Source organism: Arachis ipaensis, chromosome B9 (assembly GCF_059453495.1).
Source record: "Arachis ipaensis isolate K30076 ecotype BB chromosome B9, ASM5945349v1, whole genome shotgun sequence".
NCBI classification, from domain to species: domain Eukaryota; kingdom Viridiplantae; phylum Streptophyta; class Magnoliopsida; order Fabales; family Fabaceae; genus Arachis; species Arachis ipaensis.
The window spans coordinates 11,445,748-11,459,748 of NC_142444.1; positions in this window are offsets into that span (position 1 = coordinate 11,445,748).

Consider the following 14,001-nt stretch of genomic DNA (forward strand, 5'->3'; position numbering starts at 1 on the left):
GAGATACTGTCGAATTTATAAAAATTGGAAAGTTTTGTTTAAAGTAATTATTTAAAAAGATTTGTTTTTAAAGATTATATGTTTTAAGTTTGATTTATTTAAAAAAATGAATTATATTTTGAATTGAGATTGTTGGTGAGCATAATGAGCAGATGGATGATGATGACTGTATTTAAATGAAGGATGATGATGATTAATTTTAAAGTATAATTTTTTAATAAATTTGAAAATGAAATATGAATTAATGATAAAAATAAATTAAAAATAAATAAAACTTATAAAATTAAGATAAATTATTAATCCTCTATATATAAGATGTGACCGAATATTTTAACTTCTCAAATTTGCCATGGACAATTTTAGTGCATAATAACATAAAAGTGATGATTCAACATGTTTATTTTCCTTTTTCCTTGTAATTTATTAATATATTAAAACATCAAAATGACGTATTAACATAGAAAATGTGTATTTAGATATGTTAATTTATGACTTTACAAAAATTATTAAAATATCTTTTAATGGAAATAGAAAAATATTATTAAAGGAATAAGATAACCATTTTGATCATTTTAAAATCTCAAAAGAGAACTAGTCAATGGATTTTTTATTTTTTTTTTATCAACTCTTAAACAACTAATTAAAGAGAATATCTAAGAATTGAACTCAACTTCAAACCATGAAGAGACAACTTTATTAAAAAGATATAACTCATCATGCTCTCGAGGATTTTCATTTTATGGATGCTTTGAACAATAAGTAGTCACTTTCACTTGACATAAGGAATAATACACACACACACACACACACACATATACATATATATATATATATATATATATATATATATATATATATATATATATATATATAAAATGTTAAACATCATTTGAATTTATTATTTTTTAATTATTAACTTAATTTTTTTAATTTAATAATATATTTGATCTCATATTTTTTAATATTAATAACTAATTAATAATAAAAAATAATAAATTTTAATAACCTGATATATATATATATATATATATATATATATATATATATATATATAAAGCAACTTAGGGAAATAGATTAGATTAGAGATAAGGAAATGGATTGGGAAACAAATGAGAAAAGAAAACAACGTGCAAGTGTGGGCAATGGGCTTGTTACTTCAAACAGAATAATTAAATTTGTTTGGATCTTATCAAATTAAACTTTGTTTTGCTTTTTCGTTTGGGATTTAGATATGAATATGAAGTGCCAGTTGGAACTTGGAAGGACAAGTGGTGGACATGTGATTTAACAACTGTCATTATTCATAAATATAATCTTCAAATAAGGTTTTTATGTTGAATAATATTAAAAAGAAACTGGAAAAAAAAGAAATGATTTTTATATGAAGAACAACCGAACAAAGTAAGTAAATATGAGAATGCAAAATTTGAAATACTTTAATGGATAGGGATGAATGTAAAACTTTGCCTTTTTTATCTAATGGAGTAGTTGTTAATTTGTTATCGTTCCAATTATAATAACAATACTTTTGTTATCGTTCTAATTATTAACAATACTTTCTATCTTGGTAATAAAAATTTTCTCGTATCATTATTATGGAAAGCAAAGTAATGAGAATCAAGGATAATATGAAAAAATTACAAAGAAAGATAATAACAATAATATTACTTTGCTTTAATTAAATAACTATGTTATATAGACAAAAAAAGATAGCTATCAATTTGCTTTTATATAAAAATATATAATTGTTTTTTTGTAAAAAAAATGGTTATTCAGCTATAAAAATTTAATTTTTATTTAGTGATTTATTATTTTATTAAAAAATATATAAAATAATTAAAAAATAATATATATATACACACACAAATGATTTATTAATTTTTAGTACTCATTGAAATTTTCCGTTAACTAAATATCAGTCATCTCCCTAACCCAATAAACACCCCCTTCGGCCCCTCTCTCTTTTCTTTTATATAATAAAAAAATATTATTTATACATTAAAATTAGTTATTAATATATATATATATATATATATATTTTATTTATTTATGTTTTTTACCGAAGATATAGAGAATCGAATCTGCAATCTCTTAATTGAGTATGGGGAGATTATACCATTTGAGCTATTGTTTTTTGGCAAAAATTTGAAAAGATAGGAGATTCAAACCCGCAACCTCTTAATTGAGTATGGGGAGTCTATATAATTATTAATATATTTATGTATAAATATATATGTAATTTAATTTATTTTTAATATAAATTTATATTTTATATTAGATAATTTTAATAATTGATCGTAACATAGTCGAATATAATATCCATTGCTCAACCAGGATTATAATTGAAATTCTGATAAATAATATTAAAAGATACGGGTCAACCAACTAAATTTCTCAATTCTTCTATACGTGTGTGTGCTTAAGAAAAGTTGCAGAGGGTGAATTTTGTTGGAAGAAAGAATTAGCGAGAGAAATTCGATCTTTTAAAAAAAATTAAAATAAAAAGTTATGTGTAAAATTAATAGTTAAAAGTTGTTGTAAAGATAATTTTATGTAAATTTATATAAAAAAATAATAATTAAATTAATCATTATATTTATATATTTACATGTATTGTTTTATTGTATACATGCCATGCTTTTTTAGCTTTATTTGGTATATGTTATAAAAAAAACCACTAATAATTGAGGTTGTTCTTATAAAATAAATATTCTTTACATATAAGTCATTTTTCGATATAAGTTTATATAAGTCTTTTTAATTTAATTCATCTCACACGTTATTAATCTAACCAATTTTTCAATTAACATGTGAATATATAACTGCCTTTTTCGAAAGAATTTCGTTTTCTTTTTTGAATTTCGTCATCAATTTCGATCTTCCATCTTTGTGTTTTCTGCGTTTTTTTCCTTCGTTTCTGTGTGTTTTATCTGCTTCTCTTTCTTCGTTTTTCTCAATTTCCTTCGTTCTCTACATTCGTTTTTTAAATTAAGTTTTGAAACCAATTTTAAAGATAATGAATTATTCAGGTCAGATTGTCAATTGAACCAGAGCAAAGTGGATCATTGTTTTGAATTCAATGAAGTGGCTGAGGTGTGGTTCAATTCTAGTTAATGTTTTCGTTAGTAGTTTATGATTCTGTAGATTAATAATGGTGTGAAAATTGCTTGTGAAAATTGCTGTTCATTGTTGGTTTGAATTGAATGTAATATAGGAGTTCTGATGAATCTGTTGTATTTCTCGTTTCGATGTATATTAGCACTATTTTGCTGTATTAGGAACTTTTCGGTGTATTTACAGGTTTAGAATTTTCAATTGAACGAGGGTGAAGCGTATTATTGTTTTGAATCGAATCAAGTAGTGAGGTGTGATTTGAATCTAGATAATGTAGTTTTTTTGTAGTTTATGATTCTATAGTTAAATCGTTTTAGTTTCTGTTTAATAATGAGTTTTGAATCTGATTTTATTATTTTTGATGATGAGTTTCGGTGTAGGCTAGCTTTTAATACGGTGTATTGTAGACTATTTTCGGTGAATTTTGTAGTTTCTGTGCGATGTTGATGAGCAGTTTGTTCCAAAGGTTGTGATGACTTTTAACATGCTTGAAGATATTACAAAATTCTACAAAAATTATTCGAAAGTTGCAGGTTTTTCTACAAGAATTCAGGGCACAAATAAGAAGGGAAATGAAATTAAGAACCAATTGATTACATGTAGCAGAAAGGAAAAATGAAAATCAAACATATCTCCAACTGAGAAGACAAACCCCTCAGTTGGATTAAATTGTCCTACAAAAATTTATATACACATATTGAAGGACGTTGGTGTTTGGATCATTTCAAAGGTTGTGTTGCATCATTCACACCCCTGTTGTGCAAATCAAGTAGAGATGCTTAAACAACACATGGAACTAAGCATGTCCGTACGATGTACAATAGAGAATAACGAGGAAGCCGAAATCAAACCAAGTAAAACAAACCAATCATTTGTCGCAGCAGTCGGGGGTCATCGTGAGTTAAGTTTTATTAAAAAAGATGTGAGAAATTATATCACGAGAAAAGTGCGAAATGTTTAGGAACTAGAGGATGCAAAAAAACTTGGGAAATGCATATTAAGAATGAAAGAGAAGAATCAGAATTTCTTTTTCGAGCTTGAACCTGAGGTTGATCAGTCGATTAAGATTGCTTTTTGGGCGAACGCAAGAAACAGGGCTGCCTGTGAGTATTTTGGAGATGTTATTTCATTCGATACCACTTATAATATAAATAGGTAATATGCTGTTCTAGTTTATGTGTATTTGGTACCATTTTCAGTGTAAAGAGATATTATTTTGGTGCATTAATGATTATGTTTCTGTATCATCATATTTAGGTATAATCTAATTTTTGGTTCTTTTGTCGGGGTGAATCACCACCATCAATAAACACTTTTGAGATGTGCTTTGAGAAAAAACGAGGATATTCAATCATTCAAATGGTTATTTAAATGTTGGTTTTGTTGCATGGGAGAAATGCTCCGAAAGACATTCTTACCGATCAATGCACATCAATGCAAAGGGCTATTGAGGCTTGTATGCCCACAACAATTCGTCGGTAGTGTATTTGGCACATCATGAAGAAGATTCCAAGTAAATTAAATGGCTACAAGCGACACGAAGAAATCAAACACAAGATAAGTCATGTTGTTTGGAACTCTATTACAAAAGAATCATTTGATAGGAATTGAAATAATTTTCTAATAAAGTATATGGTCTTGGGGACAATAAGTGACTTTCAGGTAATGTTATTTTTTATTAGGATTAAGTGATATTGTTAATTTCAGTATGTGTTTCGCCTGTGCAGCAGAGGTGTAAATTGCATATTTTTTGGTGTATGTTAGTTCTTTAGGTGTTTTTGCAAAGCTTTTTGAAGATCGTCATTTATGGATTCTAGTTTATCTCGATCACCACTTTTGGGTCAGGATGAGAAGCACACAAAGGAGCGAGAGCATGCATGCTTTTTTTAACAAGTTCATTACGTGGAACAGCTCACTTATCCAATTCGTCAAACAGTACGATAATTGCCTAGGTAGTAGAGAGCAGAGAGCAAAGAGAATCGGATGCTGCATATTTTCATACCGTCATACCATGTGCAACAAAATTCTCAAAAGAAGCTCAATTTCAACATGTGTATACTTATGAGAAGTTTAGGAAAGTCCAAGCATAATTTAGAGAAAAGATGAATTGCATCACAAGATCAACACACTCTGCTCTAGGCTATACGGTATATGAAGTTGTAGAATAGGTTTCTAACTCAATATTCAACAAGTTTGCGGTTATATACGATAGGGTATCAGCTGAAGTTAAATACCAGTGCTTATTATTTGAGTCAAGAGGGATATTGTGCCGTCACTCTCTAAGCGCATTAAGCTTTGAGCGAGTAAATAAAGTATCATTGAGATATATATTGGAACGATGGAGCAAGAACGTAAAGAGGAGGTATACACGTATCAAGAGCAGCCACATCGAGCCTCTGTTGGAGCCAAGAAGTAAGAGATTTAATGATTTGGTATTTCGGTCATAAAATATCTGCGAATTTGCATCAAAATCAGAGGAACTGACTGTGATTCTACACCGTGCTTACAATAATACGATGGTTAAGATGCAAGAATACAAAGCCAAAAGTAAGAAAAAATGTTTGTTATCTCACGAAGATGCTTTCTTGGAAGATATTAACGAGTTTCAAAACCCTCCACGCGTGAGAACAAGAGGATGTCCCAAAAATAGACTAGGTTCCAAGACGAAAAAACATATTGCAAATGCTATAAAGAAAAAGAAAACAAAAGCTCTAAACGAGGTAAAAGTGATGTTCTTTAAACAGGGGATAATTGAGTTTATTTTTATTAATAGTTTTGCTAATATGTGATTTTATTTTTTGCAGTTGAACCTTTTTTATGGTGATTCAGTGGTGCAATCGAATTCCAGCCAATATCATGGACATGTTATGAATTATCAGTTCAGAGATTCAGTAGCATAGGATAGTTTTTTCGGTGTAATGTGACTCTATTTCGGTGTACCAATGAACATTTTTTGGTGTATTCTGCATGCTCTTCTTTTTTATGTTTTCTTTGTTTTTTTTTTTATATTTTGAGATGTTGTTTGTTTTAAATATACAATACATAGACAATTTAATACTCAATAAGGGTAACAACTCAAATTTCTGAATTCCCATGTTTCCTGGTTAAATTTTACAAAAAAATATGTATACACGCGTTTCTGGTGTATTTCAGTTATTTTTCGGTGTATTATAAAAGAAATTTGGTGTATTAGACTATTTAATCTTGTTCCCCTGGAATTTTTTGAACCTGTAATTAACAGCATTTGAATACAGCACAGACAGTTTCATAGAAGTTTATTTTTGCAAAAAAAATTTATAAAAAGCTTGGATTAAATATTCACAAACTATACAATTTATAGAAAGTATGTGTTCAAACAAACAATTTAGTACACAATGTTAACAGTCTATGACATTCAAACTATTCACTGTCGATATCTTCTGAACGTAATTCACAATAAGGACTCAATAATGCTGCAGACGGCTTGGACAATCTAATAGCTTCACTTTCTTGAATGGCTCTATCTCTGAGTCGATTCATTTCATCAAACAGAATCAGCGAAGCATATTCAACTCTGAAATGATTGACTTCTGCCTATAGTTTAAAGAAATTTCTTTTATTAAAATCTATTAATTTAGTAAAGTAATATAGAGTTATCTATTTTTAAAGAAAGTTAACTGTGTCCAATTGTCCCATTCATATTTGCTCTTTTTGATGTTTTGTGGTTCAATTATCTCGAGCCATTTCATCACATAAATGACATAATCGTAGCTAAAAATAAAAATAATTTAGCAAAATAAAATAGGACAGTAAGAAAAAACACAATTTATCAGAGAGAAAGATTTATACTTGGTATGTTGGCCGACAATGTTAACATATGGTGCTTTAATTTCATCATCCTTTTTCGTCAGAGGTTGTCCTCTGACAAATACCCTCATCCTTGAAATCAGGTAGCCCTAAAAATAAAATAAAAAAATAAAATATAAAAAAGACTACATTTAAAATCAAATTACACCAAAATGATCCAATAGTACACGTTACTTCGAATAGAGCTATATTGAATTTTTATATTGCTAACAACAGACAGAAACTAAAGAATTTATAGAAAAAACAGAAGTAACTTACAACAAATTTATTAAGTTGCGTTCTTTCTTTCAAAGGAGACTTTTTGTGAAATAGGTCAAGGACATGAAATTTCTTATTTTTAACATCTGCCATCCATATCCACCAATGATCCGCATAGCAAACTGGAGCAAATATCTGAATTTTGGCCAAAGAGAATATTTTTTTAGTTTAATTGACACCTACTGAAAGAATTGTGTTAGGCTTGTTAGTTTTTGACTGTTTGAACTTGCCCTTATGATTCCCCAAAGTCATATTCTGCAAAATTTGTATAACACCGAAAGAAACAGTTATAACACACAATACATTATAAAAATACACCGAAATTTGAATTTACTATACCTTATCACAATATTAGGGGGGAGATAGTATATTTGTTTTTTAAATCTTTTAATTCTTTTTTTGTTCAAAAGAAGACACATTGCAGAGACAATCTAGGAAAATAAAAAACCTAAAGTTATTACATATATGGCACAACAACTCATAATAAAATCATTAATGTTATTCTAAGATTACCAGATTTTCAATATATGTATTGGTCTTTAAAGATGCAAAGTGCCCTTTTGTTATTTCCAGCGGATGTTGATGGTTGAGGAAGAATAATATGTCCCACTCGTTACTGCTTGTATCGTCATAGGTCTTGAGAGTTGTGGCCCAGAAATAGCATTTTTTCTAAAAGTTGCTTGTTATTTCGCTCCGCCTTACAAGAGTTTGGAGCTTGTCATCAAAGCTCACAGGCTGCACCTTTTAGCGTGGGGGACTTTTATCCTCAGCAAAATTTAACACTATCGCAACCTCAGTATTTACAATCTACTCCACCAGCTCTTCTAATTCTTCAACCAATATCGGGCTCTCTTGAGTTTTTCCCTTCTCAACTGCCGATTGACTTTCTTGAGTCAGTGTATCTTCCTAACTCGATTCAGAAAAGCCAAGGTTGAACGATGGCATAGAAAAGTCATGCTTTACAAATGATGTTGTCTTGGCAACCATCATTAATGCAGCAGTGGCTTGAGGGGGTGGATGACTGCATGGTGACATATAAAATAGTATAAGAATAGACAAAAAATATTGAAAGAGAGTTATATTGTGTAAAACTTATTTTAGAAGGATTTGTTGGCTCTGTTGGTGTGTTTTCAGCAGGTTCATGGAGTTGTGGAGTGCTGCAGGATTACAGAAAAAGAATTAAATTAAAAAAATAATTGCACATCAATTCACAAGAAATACACCAAAATAAGAACCAAATACACCTCTATATAAAAGACATGTAACCCATTAAACCATGCACAAATACACCCAAAGCCAAATCAAATACATCAAAAGTATTATTCCTTATGTATTAATTGTTTCTTCTTTAAATTCTTCGCTGGGAGACTTTGCAGGGGTTGGTTGATTTTGTAGAGGGCTTGTTGCTGTTGTCTCTGATAGAGGTGTACATATTTGAAGTGAAAGTCCAACGAAGACAAAAATAAAAAGTTAATAAACTTTTTTAAAATAGGATAATAGAAGATTGAAAGTAAGTTGGAAAACTCACATGTCGAGCGGTTCGGATTGTGAATGGGTCTCTTTTTGAAGAACAATAATTTTTTCTTGAGTTGGTTCATTGAGCGATTCTTCTTGTTCTCCCCACCTGAAATACATTGAAATTATTTCATAATACAGCTCAAGCATTGAATAGAAACGCAATCTCTGTTTTAGGAGAACTTATATAGTTGCAGAACATAGTAACACAATAATTAAGAAAATGGCAATAGAAATAGAAATTACATGTTATCACTTGGCTTATTTACACTGCTCTGATTAGTCTGTGTTTGAAAGACAAGATCATTTTCACTTGCCAAGTTTACATTCGGCATTCTAAGGACAAAATAAACATTATTCAGTAAAACTAGAGAAATTAATTACATCAGAATTTAGGAAAATTTATCAAATAAAGGATCTTACATTTATAAAAAAATCATAGTGAACTTCTGTGGAGCAGAGCCCACTTTCTGGTATATTTGTGCTTTTTTCTTGCATCCTAAAAAAGCAAATAATCATCAGCCAACAAAAGCACAGTAAAATTGTCAAAATACACCAAAAAGCAACATACCTTTCTACTGACTTATCATTTGTTTTCTTATTTTTTACTTCTCTTAAAAATTCTTGTGTTTGTTTAGTTCTGATAATACATGTAAAAGATTATATTAATAAATAAAATTTTGATAAAAAAAATGATAGCTTTACAATGTATCTTACTCGTTATCGGATTCAGTTTCTTTTTCAGAAAATGAATCCTCAATAATGTGCTTTTTTTTTGGATTGTATCCTGGAAAGCAAAGATTAGGCAAACAAACACAACAAAATTGATAAAATACCTCCGAAAGCAATGCATACTTTTTTACAGGACTGTGAAATTTTTTCTTTAATTTTTCTTTTATTATTTGCTCCAATTCTTTACTTCTGACAATAAACTGGAAACATTCTATTAATACATAAAATTTTGACATAAATAGAAAATATAGCATTCCAACGATAATTTCAGAATCTTATTCATCATCAGATTCAATTTGGCTTTCCAAAGATAAATCCTGAACAATGTGCTTCCTCTTTTTGGATACCATCATAGACAACAAACAATCATGAGGCAATAAACACAGTAAAAATAATAAAATACACCAAAAAATAATATTTACTTTTTTGCTTTTCTTGTTAATTATTTTCTTATTTTTTATGCCTCCTCTAAGTCTTGTTTAGAATCAGACTCAGAGTTAGTACCACTATCACTTTCTGAAAAAATGTCCTTCTTTTGTGTCTTATTCTTTTTCTCTTTCTTTTCTTCTTCTTTCATTCTCATTAATTTCTCTTTCAGTTGTGCCCTCTTGACGATGCCCTAAAACAAATAAAATATTAGTTTACATCATATATATAAAACAAATACACTGAAATTAAAGAAAGAATTCTGTTGAGTTACCATATGACCCTTAATTTCAGCTTCTATCCTCTCAAGCAGCAACTCTTTAGTCCAGTGCTGCAACCAGAGTGGTCCAGGAATTGTATCCGTTAGCTTGTTTTTGTGTTTGGATTCATAAAAGTATACAATCATGAGAGCATAGAGGCAGCCATCAACGGATTTTTCTTTTTCAATATGTGCACACTTTTGCCCTTGATGAAGAAGTTGAGGATATAGCCACCCCAATTTCACTCATGTATGGTGTCCACACGAAAAATCGGCGGCATGTGGATGGGAGAAACCTTGTTTATTGTTGTCGGCAATAAGAACGACATTTGAATGTAGAGGATGAACGTCTTCTTGAACTTAAGCCGATCTTCATCACCGTCAACACCAATCTCCATCAAGGAGTCTGTCAATTGCTTCAATATTTTTCCTTGGAAGCTTCTATAAACTTCATTGTCCTCCTCACTAAACTCTTTAAAATTAACTTTGCTTGGAAAGAGCGACCCTATAAAAGCAGTAAAACAATATTACCAATTATACTCCAATTCACTTCAAATATACCAAAATATCATCCATATACACCTTTATTATTTTTTTGATTACATAGCATAATATAAGTTTAAAAGAATATATTACAAAGAATAGATTACAAAAAATTCAAGTATAACAATTTATGAAATCATTTACCAGATGTATTCAAGCCAAGAACAGCTCCTATATTTTCCTAGTTGATGCTTAATACAATGTCCCAGGTGTCCAATATGTTTCTTATCAAATCAAAGGAATATGTCAACTCTTTCAAGAGCTTATGCGGCACATTCATTCGAGGGATGTGCATCAAATCATCAAATCCCAATTCCTGGACGATGGCCTTCTTTTTATTGCTCATGTTTTGGAACTTATCATGCAGGAGTCTTGTCGAGCATCTCAAATAATGAGTTTTCTGTAAAACAAACGAGAATCATTTAAATAAACTATATTTATACAAGAAAAAATTGAGTTGGTCAAAGATATATGTGCTTACATTATATTTTGGTGCAGCATGGTTCTTGCTTGCCATTTTTACTATAAGAAGTAAAAAATAAGGATAATAGATAACAACATCACCAATTACACTCAAAATCACTTGAAATACACCGAAATACCAGTCATATACACCACTATTATTTTGTTGATTACATGACATAATATGAGTTCAAAATGATATTCAAGTCAGCCAAGCATGCATAAGATGACGCTAGAAGCACAAGGACAATATTCTGTTTCTAGTTACACCAAGGATACGACTACATCACTAGTTACACTCGAATTCACTTGATATACACCGAAATACCAGCTATATATAGCTCTATTATTTTGTTGATTACATAACATAATATGGTTCAAAATAATATTCAAGTCAACCAAAATATGCATAAAATGATACTAGAAGCACAAGGACAATATTCTGTTTCTAGTTATACCAAGGATATGACTACATCACCAATTACACTTGAAATCACTTGAAATACACCAAAATACCATCCATATACAGCTCTATTATTTTGTTGATTACATGACATAATATGAGTTTAAAATGATATTCAAGTCAACCATACATGCATAAAATGACACCAGAAGCACAAAGACAATATTCTGTTTCTAGTTACACCAAGGATACGACTACATTACCAGTTACTCTCGAATTCACTTGATATACACCGAAATATCAGCCATATACACCTCTATTATTTGTTAATTACATGACATAATATGAGTTCAAAATGATATTCAAGTCAACCAACCATGCATAAAATGACACTAGAAGCACGAGAACAATATTCAAGAACAACATCACCAGCTACACGCGAAATTACTTGAAATACAATGAAAGTTTGTATTTATACAAACTCAGTTCGAAACATGCAAACATGCACAAAAACACATAAAAATATATATTAAACTATACGCAAAACAGTACGTAAAACAGTTATCACTGATTGAACAGTATGATGAGAACAGTAATATGTATTTTAAACCAAGAACACATAATAAATCTACTTAATAAATAGAAATATGACTATCTAGTGTTTCGCGATCGAAATGAGAAAGAGAAAAGTGAAAAAACTAGACGATTAGTGAAGCAGTATCTTAAATAATCTTTTGCCTTTTATTTTTGTGTTTTTTGACGTAGATTTTGAACTTCTCTTGTAGATTTCCTTGAACTTTCGCGACGATTTTGACCGTCTTTTGAGAAATTTCGAACGTCGTTTAAATATTTAGGGTTGGGGTTTTGATCGAAGAAAAAAAAGAAGCGTCTTTCAAAATTTGAGTGCACTATTAAAACGGTTAAATAAGTGCGTGTTTACACGCACGTTAATATAAGGGTTATTTTTGTTAAATTTCGACCAACTTATATGAACTTGTAACCCAAAAAATCTTGTCCGTAAAAAAATTGAGACAGTTCAAGCATCCGCAGTTTTAACATACTATTAAATAAACTTGCTTGACCCAAAAAAAACATACTATTAAATAAACTTGTATGATCTTTTACCAATCTAATTATTAAATTGAGATACTCCAAAATCCATCATATAATTAGATCAATTTATAAAATAAATCAGGGTGGGAATTATATATTAAAGCTTGAAAGTTGAATATGACAACTAGAAGAGGTTGTTAAGCAAATGATTGATAGATAGGATGGGTGTCTTATTTCTAATTGTTTGACTCTATCTTACTTCACATAGGTATATACAAAAAGCTTTTATTTTATTTTGTTTCTTTACTTGAAACACACGAATCTCCAAACGATGGAAAGCTCATTTTAGTGTTTTTTTTTTTATTATTTAACGATTCCCACAAGTTATGTCTTCTTTGAGATCCGAATCTACAAGTTATCCTACGAATCATTTCCGCATATACTAAAGGTTGGTTCAGTCAAATGGGAAATCCAACAACATATGTAATTAATTATCTCATCATTATTATGTTTATTCTAATAATTACTACGATATAAGATCATTTCCAGCAAAAAATTCATCCTAGTTCTTATTTATGATGTACTTGTCATAAAAAATAATTCCACATCAATTTTTGCATCATAAACAGTAAATAGGAACTCAAAACATCTCTCTCTTCTTCATTAGGAGATAACTTTAGTCCATGTTATTGTCTCATTTAATTAATTAATTAAAATACTTGAAATTAATGTAATTATTTTTTTTCAATAATGTAATTTAAATTTATAAATTTAAAAATAATTCACTATTAAAAGATATTAATATTAAATAAATTCATATATAACAATAATACGCAATATATAATTCGGGATTACACTAATTTGTAAAATTACTTAATACAAAGAAAAACATAATTAAGTTCTATAGTTGACAAGTGACAACAAACATTGTGAAATTGTCATATGTGTTCAATCAAGTCCTCTTTCAATTGTCTATGCTGCTGCCTTTTTTGAAGTTGGGCATTTCTTTGGAGAAATTGATGGTATGGTGCAAAATCTTCTTAGGTTGTGATAAGCCATTTTCGACATCATCATACTCTAAATCTTGAGCAAAATTTCCTGCATAAGTGGTGTTTGTGAATTTTGATTTTGCGGTTGGAATATGGGAAATTGATTATTATAAGGAGCTTGAAAATTGAAATTAGAAAGATTTTGTGATTTGGATTTTGAAATATATTCGATAGTGTGAAGTTTTGATTTGGGACTTGAGAGTTTGAGGTTTGAGATTGTTGGGTATTTGGAATTTGAGAAAAGTTTTGTAAGTAATTGAAGAAAGAGTTGAGTTGGTTTGGATCCATTTTTTCGAACAAAAAATAATATTAGCAGAACTTTGATTTTGTAAACTTGGAAG